Raw genomic sequence first — 11,212 nt, 5'->3', positions numbered from 1 at the left:
TGACATGCAAAGGCTGTTAAAGAAATAGACTAGATAAAAACATATAAAACGCATAAACTATAGCTGATAGAGATCTCAGAAATAGGAAAGCAGTAACTTCTGCATTATTTTTTAAGTCATTTGGTCAGTATCATGAAATGTCTGTACCATCCCTGCAATTTAGGAGGGTGACTGAAGAAAAAAAAAAAAAAAAAAAAAAAAAAAAATTTCTTCATTTCCAGTATTACTTAAATACTGTTTTGGACTGCTTTTCTTGGGAACATATTTTTACCCTTTCACTTCTGTGACTATGATTATTGCAATACTGTTTTCTTCTATAAAGATATGTCTTTTTTATTTCGCAAAAGAATTGTCAGCATCCTTTTAACTAAATTTGCTTGGTTAGTCCTTAATCCTATTGCCCTGACCTAAAAGGGGTTGGACATAATCCTGCCCTGAAATAGCAGAGGACTGACTTGTGCACAACTCACTGCAAGGATGAGCCTAATTGGAGTCCTCTATACACTGAGCAACCTTTATCTATATATGAGAAATTTCATCCTTGTCCCAGTATCTCATGCTAGACCTCCTTAAAAAGGAAACAGGATGAGAGAATCTTTATAAAAGTTGTTAGTAAATGACAGCCTATCCTTTTGCCATGTAACAGTTTCTCAGTCATAATAATAGTACACATCTTTTTCTTTTCCACCAGAATAACTACATTTACCTCACCATTTATAATTCACTACATAATCACTGTGGATTTGAAGAAGAGAGAATGAATCCTACCAAGAAAAGAATCTGACACCCACAGTCATGTACTTTCTTCTCACCAACAGACCTCATAAATGGCATTTTGTGCTTCTTTTCTACATACATAAAGAAGGAAAAAAAAAACTTGAAGAATCAAAGAAGTAATTTGTACCTTTTTCCAGTACGATTTAATGTATACTTTGGCTAGTTATTTCTTCCCAAAGTTGAGCAATCTTCCTCTCCCTGAGAACCTATAAATCTCTAATAACAACTTCTGGTGTAGATGATCAGATGAGTAACAATCAGATAGAGACTATATCTGGAAGTAAGGTACAGGCATATACCTTTATACCTTTTTTTAACTTTAACCTTCATCTTCCTGATCTGATGACAGTCACGTTGTTTTGCAGAGTTAGTTGGTGACAAAACCAACAGAAAACGATTTTTCACGTCACAGTGATGTTTGACATTTATTTTTGCCTGAAGTGAACAGTTTTAGTGCAACACTAAAGTTCAGTAGGAAACCACCTTAACACCTCTAGAATGATGTTTCTTGCGCACAGTGACCCTATCTCTATACACACTGCCTGGCTCACTATAAGAACAGACATCTCTTGAACAATTTCTGTATCCATTTTGCTAGCCCAGAAAGGTCGAGGCATTGGTCTTGCCTTATACATCAAAATGCTGGGAGTTTCATTATACTTATGTGGTCTATCATGAGCTCATGATTTTGCCATGATGAACTTGGTAGCAAAAGAGCACCAATACCATACTCTTTAATTTTCCCTTTAGCAGCAAAGTTGCAGCAGGCTTTGCTTTGTGCAGCACTATCGATTCAAGGGATTTGAGTGCAGGGTTCTGTAGGTCAAATTCAACTGCTGAAATTCCAGAGTGTTGAGATGTCAGAATAACTGCAAACCACATTTTGAACGTTATTAATGTACTCACCCTGAACATCGGGCAATCACAAATGTACAGCCATTGGAAATACGTTTTGAAAGGACTATTTCTTTAAGAGAAGCCTGGTAAAAAGGCAAAGAGTAGTTTTAAAGCAAACTGCAAATAGAACATTTGATACAGAGTGCACTGAGAGAAATTCATCTTTGGTTCATGTGCATCATAGGAGCACAGAATCTTTTGAGTTGGAAGGACCTTTAAAGGTCATCTAGACCAACTCCCCTGCAATGAACAGAGGGACACCTGCAGCTACATCAGCTGATCAGAGCACTGTCCAGCCTGACCTTGAATGTCTCCAGGGACAAGGCTTCTACCACCAGAAAAGGCCATTTGCATGACATTTGTAGCAAAGTTCAGTAATCAAACCATATAAAGAATAGCACGGACAATCCTACAATCTCTTACCCAGCACATCACATGCATATATAGAATCACTCCTGAGCAAAGACCATCTCATCTGCCTCAGGCAGTTTTTGGTTTTACGTATTCTGAATGCAGCCCCAAATTATCTTGAAAACCTAGAATATATGGAAGACCCTTTCCTAAGTAACCCAGGGCAGCTTCACACCCACAGGTAAGGCATCATCCAGAATGCATAAGAACTTGAATCAATGAATGTTTCCAGCATGTGCTATGCACAGTGATATGAAAGAGGAACTGTTTCCTGTGGGAAGTTCAAAATGAAGGAGGTCAGCAGCTTGGAAAATGAAGAAAACTTATCTGAAAAAGTAGAGGAAGTTAAGTGTGTGTGTGGGGGGGGTGGAAACTGGAGTCTTGTACCCCAAATCCCTTGGCAAGGTAAGTTTGTAAGTTTGAGGAGAGAAAAGATCACTACCCATGTTTCTCTAAACCATCATCACAAACACCTTTAATTTCACAGACCCTGCTTGTTTCACAAATACCTGACAATGCCATTCAAATGGCCTTTCTCAGCTCTGTACCTCACGTCTGCCCTCCAAATCTGTCACTGATCCTTTCTCTACTGAGAATCCACCTTGGCATCATCATGGAAGTGAATTTTGCCCTTACTGCTAAGAATATTAGTAGAGGCTCTATGGGTAGAGAAAACTTCTGAGACACTGGAGGCACCTGTAGTTTTAAAACATCTAACTGTTCTCAAAGCAATTTAAGTCTTAAGAGCTTCAGGAGAGTTCAAGCATTGCCCTGGGCTGGAGTATCTCACTACAATTTTGTGTGATGAGAGTTCAGTAACTTGATAGAGCAATGAAACTCCAGTTTCCCAGTCTTCCCAGCATGGAGTACTAACTCCATAGACCTTCTTATGGCTCAGCAGTGCTCTTTCCCCACACCAGGGCCTGGAGGTTCTTGTGGGACTACGTTCAAGCTCTGTGGGGTCATGTGATATGGAACCTCATCACAAAAAAATACCACAAAATTTCAGTGTTTTTCTCAATATTCTCCCCAAACTAAACTCCATCAGCTTTTTCTTCTTGTGGCACATGGAAGACGTTTTTGTTTTCAAGAAGGCAGGTTGCTCTCTGCTTCAATTTTCCTCAAGGTGAACACCACAGGTACCACTTTTTGAAAACATCTGAAACTTAATCTGTCACAGAATTCCACCACCAGCTCCCTTGGGTGGCTCAAATCTGCAGCTGAGAGATTGCTTTCTTGTTTATCATTGCAGTACACACCTGCCTTGGAAAAAAGCCTTACACTGGGTGGAAACCTTTTGTATGTTTTGTATGTTTGTATGTCCACTTGAGGATGATTAACACCCCTCTGCTGTTGCCTTTGGGTTAGGGTTAATTCAAGATGATTCAGGGAAAACTCAGATAAAAAGAACTTACAAACTGGAGCCAGCCCATCAAGAGCCCAGGCAGAAACCCATAGCTGCAAACAGCACCCCCAGACCTCTAGACACCAGCCCTGCAGCACAGATGGGGCAGGTCAGAGGATCACCTGACTGGAAAACCATGCACTGCTGTGACCTTGGAGTTTCATGATCAGATGCCGTTTTATTTCAATACATTTGATGTTTTGTTCATCTAATATTCATTATTTTGAGTATGACCCAGGATCTCAGTGGGGAGGGGTACTAGAGCCATGTTTATGCCCCTACACTGGCTGCCAGCATTCCAGCTCTTTCTCTCATTCATAGTCATTGAGCTCGACAGCAGCTGGACTCCCACAGTCTGCTCACTGCTCTGCAGATAGCTTCACATGTGAGATCTTGTATTTTTAAAGGAGTTATCTGCAGTTGTCTATATGAGGCACTGAAAGAAAAATGCTGAAACACCTTTTTTGCTCTTCAGTTCTTTTCTTATCATTAAGAGCTTTGAAAGGAAATACAAAATAATTTATTCATGTCTATTTCTCACAGTTTCTTCATTGACAATAATGAAGTTCTCATTGAACTCACAAACGGGTTGTTATATCATTTATATTTTCAACAAACTCAGAAGATGACAGATCCAGCTTTTTTAGTTTTAGTTGGAAATGTGTTCAACAGGGTTTTTGGTGGCTTTTTATTTTCGTAATAATCAGCCTCGTTTTTATAAACCTCATGGTATTTTCGAGAATGGGAAAAATTCTAGCCCAGCTTTTCAATTAAAATATATGGATATCATTTGAAAAAACAAAACGTAAAGCCAGTTCATGGATCTCACTGCCTTGCAAAGTCATTCGTAAAGTCACCACATTAAGACACCCTCATTGTTTTACCTCAGTAAAATTTCATGTCAGCAGTCACACCATATGTGAAGGGGATTTACAAGACAGAAAATATATTCCCTGTGCACTGAATAAAATTCAGCACCTTTCACAAACACTTCAGGTTGTTTGAAATTGTTCCAATTTCCATTATCTTGTACAGTCATAGCATTTAGAAACACAAAAGACTGCAGTAAAATGCAAAGGAAGTTAAAATGTCAGAGGTCCCCAAATAAAAACAGTTAAAAACAAAGAATATCAAGCAGAAAATCTCTGTGAGCTTTCTGCATGGCAGGAGTGAGGTTTCATCAGGCACTTCATGCTGCAGAAGCTGCTCTTATTATTTGTTTGTTTTTATTTTGTTTTTCAGAGAGGTGGAGACCAATCCTAATTCTGATAAATCTTTAATGGTTTCTCATCCTAGCAGCAGTTGTATGTGTGATAAAGAAGGGCCCTGTGCATGTTAAATGTCTCCCAGAGACTTTCATCAGTCTATTAGAGCATAGAAAGAATTTATAAATTATCAGAAAGATGCCAGTTTGGGGTGTCCTTAGGATAAACAAATCTTTTCAATTAGAACAAAAACCAGCTCTACATAATAGTCTTTACAGGCTCATAAACCACCCTACCACCCAAGATGTTAACAAGCTGGCATGTTTTGAGCAGCAAAGATAGAAAGAAAACTGTGTTTACATGTTTGGCACAAAAACTAATGAGGAAGTCAATTGGCCCTTTGTTTTGAGGGTCTGAAGAGCTGCTCTCTAATGTTTGGTTTCTTGGTTGGCACTTGTTCAAGTAATCACTCGTGGCCTGACAAAGCAGCACTTGTGTTTTATTAGTGGCCATGCTGAACTCTCCTGCCTGGGCTGTGTTGTCTCTCAATAGAGTGCTGCACCAGAGGGCACACTTATTTGAAAACACTAAATCAGAGCATGATGATCTTTGCCCAACAAATACAACCAAGACAGAAGAGAAGGAAAAAAAAAAAAAAAAAAAAAAGTGGTCAACAGCTCTCCTTTTGTTCAAGAAAGTGGAGAATCAACAACTAGTGTGTGTGCACACGTGTGTGAGAGCAGTTCTGAAACACCAGAAATAAAAACAGCAGAATTTGTTCCCACGATAATCAAGTCTCAGAGCCAGTTGTATTTGTTCCACCCTTGAGAATAACATGTTGGCAAGAGTGAAATTCTTGTTGCTCACATACTGGAGAGCAGACCTAGGATTTTTAATATTTTTGGTCAGTCTGTCACAAAGGACAAAGATACAGACTGATGAAGATGTAGTATATTCCAAGGAATTTGAAAGTCACTATTTCATCTCCTTTAACAGGGCAAAAGGCAAACCCCGGAGGGTCATACTTCTTCATCTGATAAAACTTAAACATCCAACATTCAAATACTTCAGAAAGCACAAACTTGTCATCCAAATTGTACTGAGATTCACGTTTTGGGAAATTGGACTTTCTTATGAAATTGCTGTTGCCTCTCACTGGACAGATGACGAGAACAAACTTGCAAACTTTGACTCACAGTATTGGTCCCACTGACTGTACAAGATGATTGCATAATGACAAATTAACATTAAGAAAACATCCAGAGGGAAACAAAAATCACAGAGTCATAGAATTGCTTGAAATGGAAGGAACCCTTAAAGGTCACCTAGTCCAACTCTCCTGCAGTGAACAGGCACACCTGCAGCTACAACAGGTTGCTCAGAACCCCATCCAGCTTGACCTTGAGTTTCTCCAGGGATGGGGTATCCACCACCTCTCTGGGCAACTCTCTGGTGAGCCTCACCAACTTTAATGTAAAAAATTTCTTCCTTAAATCTAACCTAAATCTTCCCTCCTTTAGTTTGAAACCATTTCCCTGTCTTCTGTCACAGCAGACCTTCCAGAAGAGTCTATCCTTGTTCTTCTTCTAGATTTGAAGGGCCGCTATCAGGTCACCTTGGAGCTTTCTCTTCTCCTAGGCTGAAAAGGCCCAGCTCTCTCAGTCTGATAGGAGAGGCGTTCCATCCCTTCAATCACTTTTGTAGTCATCCTCTGGATGTGCTCCAACAGGTCCATGTATCTCCTGTACTGAGTGCAGTACTCCAGGTGAAGCTTCACTAGCATGCAGTAGAGAAGCAGGATCACTTCTCTTGACCTTCTGGCCACATTTCTTTAGATGAAGCCCAGGGCTTTCTCGGCTGTGAGGGAACATTGTTTTACTGAGGGCACTGCAGCTAGGCTGATGCACACTGCCTCCATTAGTCTCATCAGAAATAATTTCAGACTTGTAGATGTGTAAACTCATAACCATGTTAGCTATTTTTTGTCTTCATCATATGAGTGGTCACACACTGTTATTTGACATTTTCCAAAGGTGTGAGAACGTCTAACAAAAATCTGTTCAAAATATATTTTCAGTGGACAAAAAAAAAATATGTATTTTTTTCTTTCAGTGATAAGTTAGTCTGATACTGAAATAATTATAATACTAATCCATTAAGTATGAAGAACCTGAAACTTGTATTGTTTTTGTATTTAGTACATTAATATAATTTTGAAAATTGTCATCCACTGAACCCATGACTACTCACAGTAATGTTGTAATTTAAAGTATATAAGTGGGCAAGAAAGGGAATATAACAGTAAAAGAAGGTGTTCTCAGGTTTTTTTGTTGCTGTTGTTTTGTGTTGTTTTTTGGTTGTTTGTTTGTTTTTTGTTTTTTTTTTTTAAAGAAGTACCAAATAAACAAAAATCCAAAAAACTAAGAATGAGATCAGTGAGCTTGCATACTGTCATAAAGATGCAAATATTATCTGCTTGGTTCAAACAGTACAGGTAGGCAAGAAGATCAAAATATGTCTCTCTACACCTTCTCAGAAAACCTTGTGACAGCTTAAACAAGCTGAAAAATATATGTATTGTAATTGAAATGGCTACCAGAATCATTAAAAGATTTGTGAAATCCTGTAACAATTCTGGAATTGTGCCTGAAGGATAATGAATTTGCAGTAGCTGTGCATTTCAAGAGTTTGATTTTTAATTTTTGTATAGGATTGTTTATACAGCATTTGGCTTTCACATGCTTTAATTTATAAATGCCATCTCCAGCTCAAAACTTTCATCAAATTGTAGAATGAGATTTATGGCATATAGCACCACATTGTTTTCCTGCTAAAACTGTATTTTAAGTGCTGAGAAGTAGAGTGAACATAGCAAAACATTTCTCTGTTCAGTTACATCTTGGCAGCTGCCTCTTATCTGTCAAGAGACTAAGTTCTGCTGCAGGAGAATACCTTGTAGGATTGTTTCAGGACACTGCAAAGAATGTGCCACTTTGACACAAAATAGTTATTCGTACTGCATCAGGCTGCTTGGCTCCTCCAAGGCACTCCCTTGTGAAGTAACTGGCAGTGTCTGCTCATTTGCACTTTTTAACCTGCGCTCAGTTGAACACTTAGGGGTTCAAGATGAAAATCCAGATGAAATTCCTCAGCAGAAATGAGCATCTGCTCAACAAAAATGCATATAAAAAACTTTCTTTTTCTGTGAACTGAGTCCAACGCGGTCCCCTGTATACATCCTCTTAAAATGTTAAAATGATGGGATTTTGGTATTTGACTCCATTTTGGGAAATAAAATAGACATTCTTTATCTATTCTATAGAGGAGTTTCTTTCTGTCACACAGTGTCAGGAATCAAGCAATTCCCTTAAGAACAGTGCAGGAACAGAATGAGTGAATGCAATATACAGCTGACGCTGAACCTTTTGAAAAACAGTCTCTATTAATTCAGACCTGTCAATACTTAAGTTTACCTAGGAGACCAGCAGTTTCTATATTGTTTTTGTTTTCTTCTCTCAAATTTGCTGTTTATTTCAGCAATTACAACACGTGTTTTTCAAACATTTCACAAGCCTTTCCTTGTCTTAAGGGAAACAGCGTAGCACTCCCCATTGGCTCAGGGACTATTATTAACTCTTGCACTGCAGTGGTGTGAATTACACTTTAGAACATAAGAAGTCATAAAGCAGATAAACCAGAATAAATAAATTGTGTGACTCTCCAAATTTAGATCTAGATCAAATCAATTTCTTAAATTTCTGCACTTTTTATCCCCATCATTTCTCTTTGTTAGATGATTTAAAAATTATTCAAGTGATTTCTGGTAGCTGCACAATACAGATATTTTTTGTTGGTTTACAAAAGACTAATTGTAGAGTGCTTCATATGGACAGGTTAGATGCATTCTGTTTGTGAACAGGAATTATCGATTGGTTACTCTTTCATCCTAACAATACCAGTAAAAAATAAGTCATGCATGTAAAGGCTCTACTAAGACAGCTGCAGACAAGAGCAATGACAAAAGCTAAGAGAGATTAAACTCTATCTATTATAGATAGTACAGATATAAATACATATTGATTTTTAATGGATGCATTTATAAATCACCAATTTTGTATGACAGAAATTACTTGCTTTGTGAATTATTTTTTGTTTTAAATATACATAACTGAGATCTAATTTTTGCAGTGCTTGGGTAGCATTAATTCAGTAAAGTCAATGTCCTCAACACCTATATCTATACAAATTCCTTGTTGGTACAATAAGTTTTTTACCTACAAAAGGATAACAGAGTATTCCCCTTTCAAGTAAATTTTTCACTGAGTGTTGTAACTTGCAATATTTGTTATTTCCCTGTAGTAAACTTTATGTCACCATAGACTAAAATGGGTGAAAAAGTGATTATCATATTGTGAGAGATGCCTATACAGCATCTAATTTCGCAGCACTGACAGAAGAATTATTAAGAATAGGAAGTGTTTTCAAGTTTGGCAATTTTTACTCATAACTTTTATGAAGTTTACAGACTCTGGAACTGATTAAAAAGTGCTTGGAGTGATTAAAATTAAACGAAAAAAATATTTATAAAGAAAATGTTAAAAATATTTATCTGTGAGGTTTATGTCAATGGAAAAATAAATTCACCACAACAGTAGAATTTTAACAACACAGCTCATCCCATATAATTCCTCTCTGCACAAAAACTGATAAATCTAGCACTAGAATGTTTCCTAATAGTGAATCTTCAGCAACAGGGCTCTAGCCATTGTCATAAGAATAAATGCCTCTATGGATACATCTGTTCTTACATAGATGGAAATGTAGTGCATGAATCAAATTAAAGAAGAAACAAAATACTGCTATATCATCTGAAAATCAATGGCACTTACCTGATACCACAGCACAAAACTCTGGAACTAGCAAAATGTAGATATTCATGAAAACATCTGTTGTATAAAACATTACATAATGTAATAACCTTCTGCAAATATACCAGCTAGACTTCAGTTTTGCAGCAGCATGTTACAAGACTTAGGGAAACTCTCAACACTTCTAAAATGACCAGTTCTCAAAAGACAAAATACCAGAACATTGTTTTTCACCTAACCTTACTCAGACAAAGTGCTTGCTGTCTTCATTGACAGCTTGACATTAAACTTCAAAACCAAGGTTCTAAATTCCAGCTTATTACATGCAAATACAGGTATCTAACAAAACAAAAACAGCTTGACTTTCAGATTGCAGCATCCCACAAATCCAACTAAAACAACAGAAAACAGAAGTGAGAGTCTTCAGACATCTTTGTTAGTGTATCTTAAGATTTGTGGTCTCAATTTCAAGCAGCCTCACTAGAAATTTTTGTACAATTTCTATAACAATCTTTTTTTATATCTTTTATACATTTCCAATGCTTGATTCTAAGGATTGTAAAATATTTTTTTCTAGTGGCAGCATACTGAAGTATCTAATCGTGAAAGCCATGGCTGCAGTGCAAACTCATCCAAATAAATTACCATTTACCATTCATAACCAGAGCAGATGAGGGCAGTAGGCTTTCTGATTACATATTTAACACAGCCTTTTTTTGTGCATTTGGAGCACTCGGAGCTTCTAAGTTGAGTCAGACTCAGGACATGGCTTCTCTATCTCGCTGTCTTTAGTTTTCTAAATGAATATGTGCTGCATATGCACATGAGAGCTATGCATGAATTCAGAAAAACGTACATTTGCCAGAAGGAACACGGAGATCAGTGGTGTCAGTTCTCTCCTTCTTGCAAAAGTGCTGTATTTTATTCTCTCCTTCCCTGGAAAGATCTGGCTATGAGGTCTCAGAGATAGCATCCACTCTGAAAATCCACTGGCCAAAATCCTCGCATGGAGCTGCAAGAGTGGGCAGAATCTGACAGAGGCACTTGGCTTCAACTAGCAGCTGCTTGGCCTTCACACTTCTTCATCTCAATCACGCTGCCCAAACATTTTGCCTCAGTGCAAAGCCTATGCCATAGAGAAGTGTGATGTGGGCAGCTGAAGTCTTTCTTCCTTGAAGAAAGAAAGATACCTGAGAGCAGAGAGCACCCTCCATGCCTGGGCCATAAACCTCCTGCTTGCGCACCCACTGCTGCTAGTTACATTGGTTTTGCTGGTACAAGTAAACAGGGACCTGAACACACAGCATAGCTTGGTCTATCTGAGCTGAGGCTTCCTGTTGCACAACATGAACTTCTGTTCTCAGAGGATTTAAATCTAAAATATATGGAAATCAGACACAAGCACAATACTGCAGGTGCTACGCATAGCCTTAATTTTTGCACTCCCAAAGCTGTCATACATTTTTGAGTAACCCTGATGGACAAAAGCTCTCAGCCAGGTTTCTGAATAGAAAATCCACATGCTGCAAGTTCGATTAAGCTAGCTAATTTTCAGTCAAACACACTAATTTCCAGACAGGTTCTTCTGATGTTTTCCCTCTGTTTGCAATTTGCATCATTAAATAGCTTGGTGTTTCAAAGCAGCCGCA

The sequence above is a fragment of the Excalfactoria chinensis genome, chromosome 2 (genome assembly GCF_039878825.1).
Source record: "Excalfactoria chinensis isolate bCotChi1 chromosome 2, bCotChi1.hap2, whole genome shotgun sequence".
NCBI classification, from domain to species: domain Eukaryota; kingdom Metazoa; phylum Chordata; class Aves; order Galliformes; family Phasianidae; genus Excalfactoria; species Excalfactoria chinensis.
This window is presented reverse-complemented; position numbering follows the sequence as displayed.